This window comes from Quercus lobata, chromosome 5, assembly GCF_001633185.2.
Source record: "Quercus lobata isolate SW786 chromosome 5, ValleyOak3.0 Primary Assembly, whole genome shotgun sequence".
Lineage (NCBI taxonomy): Eukaryota > Viridiplantae > Streptophyta > Magnoliopsida > Fagales > Fagaceae > Quercus > Quercus lobata.
The window spans coordinates 56,195,865-56,202,268 of record NC_044908.1 but is presented as its reverse complement, the minus strand read 5'-3'; positions in this window follow the sequence as shown (position 1 = coordinate 56,202,268).

Here is a 6,404-nt window from a genome sequence, read left to right as displayed (position 1 = left end):
TCTGCAACCCCGTGGTCTTTTGTTTTTGCACCAGGCCTTTGGCAACTATGGCTTTGCTCCTTCTGATACCATCTTCTTCACAAAACATTAAATCTTGCATCAGAATTTTTTCACCTCATACATCCAGATAAAGTAAAAACACCTACATGTGTGAAGTATAGAGCATGGCATCCTCCTCCTAAGATATAACTAAACATAGGTTGTAGCCCTTTAGGAAATTTGGAAATATAAGCTCATAAGATATCAAATTATTACTTTATTGAGAATATAAATAGTCGATTATGTGGTAAAAGTTATTTATGATTTCCAAACAAAACAAGGTTGAAAAATATTATTTTTATAGTTTACAAATGAAAAATCAATGTATGAAATTAATTTAAATAATATAATTTCAACTATAATTTTTATAAATATAATTTTAATTATTATTTAATTATTATTCATTGGCACAAATTCATGAAGAACTAAAAACTTTTAGCCAATGACATTTACTTCATATATGTGGAAGTGGAAGGAATAAATATGAAATTTTTTATTTTTTATTTTTCTTATAACTAAACTATTGGAAGTTGGGGTCATATTCAAAAATAAGACAATGGGTACCCAAATCTGACTCATGTGGGCTGGGTTAATTTCTACACAGGTAATGGTTTAAGTTAAGAAACCATTTTAATAAACCCATAAACACCCTCACTTTCAAGGAAAGAGTTTCTCATGAAACCAACATTTCATAATATTTGGGACCCAAACATACTATCAAAGAGAGGTCTCAAAATTTATACCACCTTTTATTTTAGATAAATTTTTTTCCAGTTATTTAATTAAAATATGAAATTTATAAAATTATTTCAATTTGAAGCCGATTGATTAAACTTTATATTTCATCCAAAACATGCACGTGAATCAATTTGCCATTCATTAAATAGGGGGTAGAGAGAGAAAGCTTCATTTAAAGATGGACAATCTTCACAGACAGAAAAAGATTGCATTTAGTTTGATAATGAAGAAGAAAGATGGACGATACTTCAAATTAAAACAATTTTATAAGTTTGTAATTTTAATTAGCAAAATTAAAAATTTAGAGACTAATATCCTTTTTCTTAATATTATTATTAATGCATTTAGGATGCAATACAATATTTAAGAGGAAATATTATAGATTTTGTTCTTTCTAAGTTTGTATAGAAAGTTTCTTTTTCAAGTGGGTTAGGATCTTCGTTAAGGTTTTGGATCCTAATTTTTTCTATTGCTATGTGCCTATGTCATCATCAGCATATTTGTCGTGAATGGATCTTGGCTTTCTAACCTGAGTTTTGGGATTTATGTTTGGTAATTCCCAAATTGGGTTTATATTCTTAATCATACCTCTAGTCTTTCTAGCTTGTTGTATAGGTATATGATATCATATGATTATGATCTTCTAAATTGCTGGTTCTCACAATTATCTCTTCATTGTTCTTAAGGGTATTCTTTTCATAAGCTTTCATCAGCGTGCTGATGACATGAAACATCAAGATGTTTGGTATTTTATGTTTATGGTACCTATGGTCTTATTAAAGCCTTTATAGGCCTTTGTGGCTACAATTAGCTTTATATCTTTAGCAAAAGGACTGACGGCAAGACTGATACAACTCAATTACTACTAAATCAATAATTTGCATGAATCAATAATTTTTTTTTAAAATGTTGTCGCTTTCTCAGCTTGCTAAACTAGTATTTTATTTTGTAATTTTTATTAATAAAAAAATGCCACATCATTAAAAAAAAATGTCAAGTCATTATTCTGTTAGCCACGTGAGTCACACCACAAACGACAGTTAGTAAAAGGACTTAACTTATGGCATCCGTTTCTAATGATAGTTCTTTATCATCAGACTACAACACCAATCAATTTTTGGTGTAAGTGGGGATTGAACCTCAGATCTCTTATACAACCATCAGAGATTTCACCAATTGAGCTAACTGGAACTCACAATTCATGAAGAACTTAAAAATAGCAAGTAATAGGTCTTTGACTAACCAAAATTTATAAAGCACCGTTTTTAATTTGAAAAGCATATCAACGGTAACACGGGGGATCCCAAAACAAAACCAAAAAAAAAAAAAATGTAGCAAGGGGGAAACTTTTCCCTTCGTTTATTTAATGCACACTTTGACCAACATGAACATGCTTCAACCACAAAACCTTTCTTTGCTATAATAGTATCTCTGTATCAGTATGACAAATACAATAGTGACAGCAAGACAAGCTTAAATGACAATATTAGTTTAGAATCATCCCCTTAGAGACCGTAAAAAAGAAAAGGAAAAATACAAATATACACCTTCTATGCACCCAAGAGAACTACAAAAGAATTGGGAAAAAATAAAAAAAAATTTCACGGTAGACTTACAAAGATTGATCTGTTAAGTCAGTCAAATTAGTTATTTACCACTTTTTGTGTAAATCAAGTTTTAAACACTCGAGATTCATAAAAAAAACTTGTGCTAACATGGATTTTCTTGGTGAGTTGTACCACACCATGTTATTGAGTGACATATCTAAACATGGTGTGCTACAACTCACCAAGAAAAAAAGTTGCCAAAGCAACTTTCACATCATCAGCCAAACATTTAGATATACAGAAAAAATCTTTCACATTCCTCTTAGAAACACTGCAAATCAAGAAATTACATATCTAGACGTGGCAAGATGAAAGTTTTTCTTTATATCCGAGTGGTCCACTCTTTCTGCAATACTTATCAATCATTTGACCATACAATAATTCGAAACAAGATTGATAAAGTAACAATATGTAGCTTAAACTTCTTTCGATGTGCCCATGGCTAAAAATGGAGTGAGATTTTTCTTTTACATGTTGTTCTAATTTCTTATTGTAACCCCCAATATTTTAACCAATTTGACCATAACGCTTCCAAGAAGTTAGAAATTGATGAGTGTTTTAAAAATGAATGAACAAGGGGTATGAGTGGCCTAAAAAATAATATTTTGAAATTAAAATTTCTATATTTTATATTGCTTCTATTTAAATAAATAAAAACATATGTTTTTGTGTTCAAATGAAAAAAAAAATACTTATTTTTATGTTTATATATATTTGTTGATTATCAAAAAAAAAAAAAAAAAAAGTAGAAGGAACTCAAGTATATACTTTACAAGGAAATTTGGAAGGTCCTCCATCTATATTTTTAAACTATACCTACTTTATATCATTTGTAAAACATAAGTATTTGTATTATACATCACACTTGTCTAACATTTCTTTGGTACAAGTTTAAAACTCAACACAACAAAAAGATTGCCTCTTCTTTAGATGACCAAAGTTGGAACTACTAAAGTTGGTTGAGATTAGAGTTGAATGATAAGATCTCATAGACCAAGTTTCTTCAAAAAGTCTAGAGTCCACTCACTGCAATGGCCCCATGTCATGGAGAATAAAACTAAAGTTTGATGAGCATCCCAAACAATGCTGCTATGCATTACCCTTGAAGCTTCCCAAACCAAAGTTTGATGAGCTTATCAAACTAATGAAATTCCAGTATTGCTCACAAGCAACTAGATCACCACCTAAAAAAGTTTTGAAAAAAAAAATCTCATTTAATTGCATATAAAGAAACAATGATTCTATCAAAATGCATAACTAAGCACATTTAATATGATTAATTCTAACATATGCAAATCTAACAAAAACTCCTAGTTGCATAGTTAGCAAGAATATATCCCAATGTAAATATTCCAAAGTGAGCATAGTATAATTAAAGTAGGAATCCATCTGTTAAGATTTAGGAAATAAAGGGAATTGAGTGGTAGATCACTTCTAGGGGATCTAGGCCTCTACAGACAGAGTATGAGAAGAAATGCAAGAATGAAAGAGAGAGAGAGATATTCAATTTGATGTTATTATTCAATGAATGAATTTGTAATCACCCATACCCATCTTATACATCAAGTCTCTAACTAACTCACCAACTGACAATAACTAACAAACTACCTTCAGTTATGCAGTGCACACTCATATGTAGCCACTTGCACGCTTACATGCACAGCCTTGCAGTAATACACGCACACCCTTGCATCAGTACATGCATACCCTTGCACTAACATACACACTTGTACCCCAAATACACTTACACAATAGATGCCTAACATTACCACCTCCCATTTAAAGCACCTCTCCCACAACGTGAGAGAATGACAACTGAAGGTAATGCAAAGACTCCACGTGGCATCTTCAGAGTAACTTGAGTTGCTGACTTGTAATTTTTTAATCCATGTGTCAATTTGTTATTGTTCTTAGAAACACCGCATGGATGCTAAGTTGGAATTTTAGAAACAACATGTCCTTTTCCTCGCCGCCCCACATTCTCACTCACTATCATTCTCATTCCCTCAGTCGCCCCTCACCCTCACTCACTCTCATTCTCAATCCCGCAGGGACCGACCTTCATTCTCACTCTCAATCTCAAGCCCTCCCTCAAGCAATCAAGCCCTCCTTCTGGCCTTCACCTCTGTCAAGCCCTCCCCAACTCGGTGCCAGCAAGCTCTCACTGACTAACCCACCATCACTCTCACTCACAATCGGCAATTCCCTCCACTTCATTCCCAAAGCCGCCCTTCACCCTCACTCACACTCAATCTCATTCCCTCAGCCGCCCCTCACCCTTACTCACTCTCATTCTCATTCCCTCAATGACCGACCCTCACTCTCACTCTCAATCTCAAGCCCTACCTCAAGCGTAAAAGCCCCCCCTTTGGCCTCCACCTCTGTCAAGCCCTCCCCAACTCGGCGCCAGCAAGCTCCCACCGACTAACCCACCATCACTTTCACTCGTTGTCGGCAATTCCCTCTACCTCATTCCCTTAGCCGCCCCACACCTACACTCACTCTAATTCTCATTCCCTCAGCAGCCCCTCACCTTCACTCACTATCATTCTCATTCCTTCAGTGACTGACCCTCACTCTCACTCTTAATCTCAAGCCCTTCCTCAAGTGGTCAAGCCCTCCCTCTGGCCCCCACCTCTGTCAAGCCCTCCCCAACTTGACGAGGGCAAGTTCTCATCGACTAACCCACCATCACTCTCACTCACCGTCGGCAATTCCGTCCACCTCATTCCCTCAGCCGCCCCTTACTCTCACTCACTCTCATTCTCATTCCCTCAATGACCGACCCTCACTCTCACTCTTAATCTCAAGCCCTCCCTCAAGCAGTCAAGCCCTCCCTCTGGCCATCACCTCTGTCAAGCCCTCCCCAACTCGACGCCGGCAAGCTCTCACCGACTAACCCACGATTACTCTCACTCGTCGTCAGCAATTCCCTCCACCTTATTCCCTCAGTTGCCCCTCACTCTCACTCACTCTCATTCTCATTCCCTCAGCCACCCCTCACACTCACTCACTATCAATCTCATTCCCTTAGTGACCGACCTTCACTCTCACTCTCAATCTCAAGCCCTTCCTCAAGCGGTCAAGCCCTCCCTTTGGCCTCCACCTCTATCAAGCCCTCCCCAACTCGGTGCCAGCAAGCTCTCACCGACTAACCCAACATCACTCTCACTCGCCGTCGGCAACTCCCACTACCTCATTCCCTCAGCCGCCCCTTACCCTCACTAAGTCTCATTCTCATTCCCTCAGCCACCCCTCACCCTCACTCACTCTCATTCACATTCCCTCAGTGACCGACCCTCACTCTCACTCTCAATCTCAAGCCCTCCCTCAAGCGATCAAGCCCTCCCTCTAACCTCCACCTCTGTCAAACCCTCCCCAACTCGGCGCTAGTAAGCTTTCACTGACTAACCCACCATCGCTCTCACTCGTCGTCGGCAGTTCCCTCCACCTCATTCCCTTAGCCACCCCTTACCCTCACTCACTCTCATTCTCATTCCCACAGTTGCCCCTCACCCTCACTCACTCTCATTCTCATTCCCTCAGTGACCAACCCTCACTCTCATTCCCTCAGTGACCGACCCTCACTCTCACTCCCAATCTTAAGCCCTCCCGCAAGCGGTCAATCCCTCCCTCTGGCCTCCACCTCTCTAAATCCCTCCCCAACTCAGCGCTAGCTAGCTCTCATCAACTAATCCACCATAACTGTCACTCGCTGTCGGCAATTCCCTCCACCTTATCCTCTCAGCCACCCCTCACCCTCACTCACTCTCATTCTCATTCCCTCAATCGCCCCTTACCCACACTCACTTTCATTCTCATTCCCTCAGCCTCCCCTTACCCACACTCACTTTCATTCTCATTCCCTTAGTGACCGACCCTCACTCTCACTCTCAATCTCAAGCCCTCCCTCCAACGGTCAAGCCCTCCCTCTGGCCTCCACCTCTGTAAAGCCCTCCCCAAGTCAAAGCCAGCAAGCTCTCACCAACTAACCAACCATCACTCTCACTTAACGTCGGC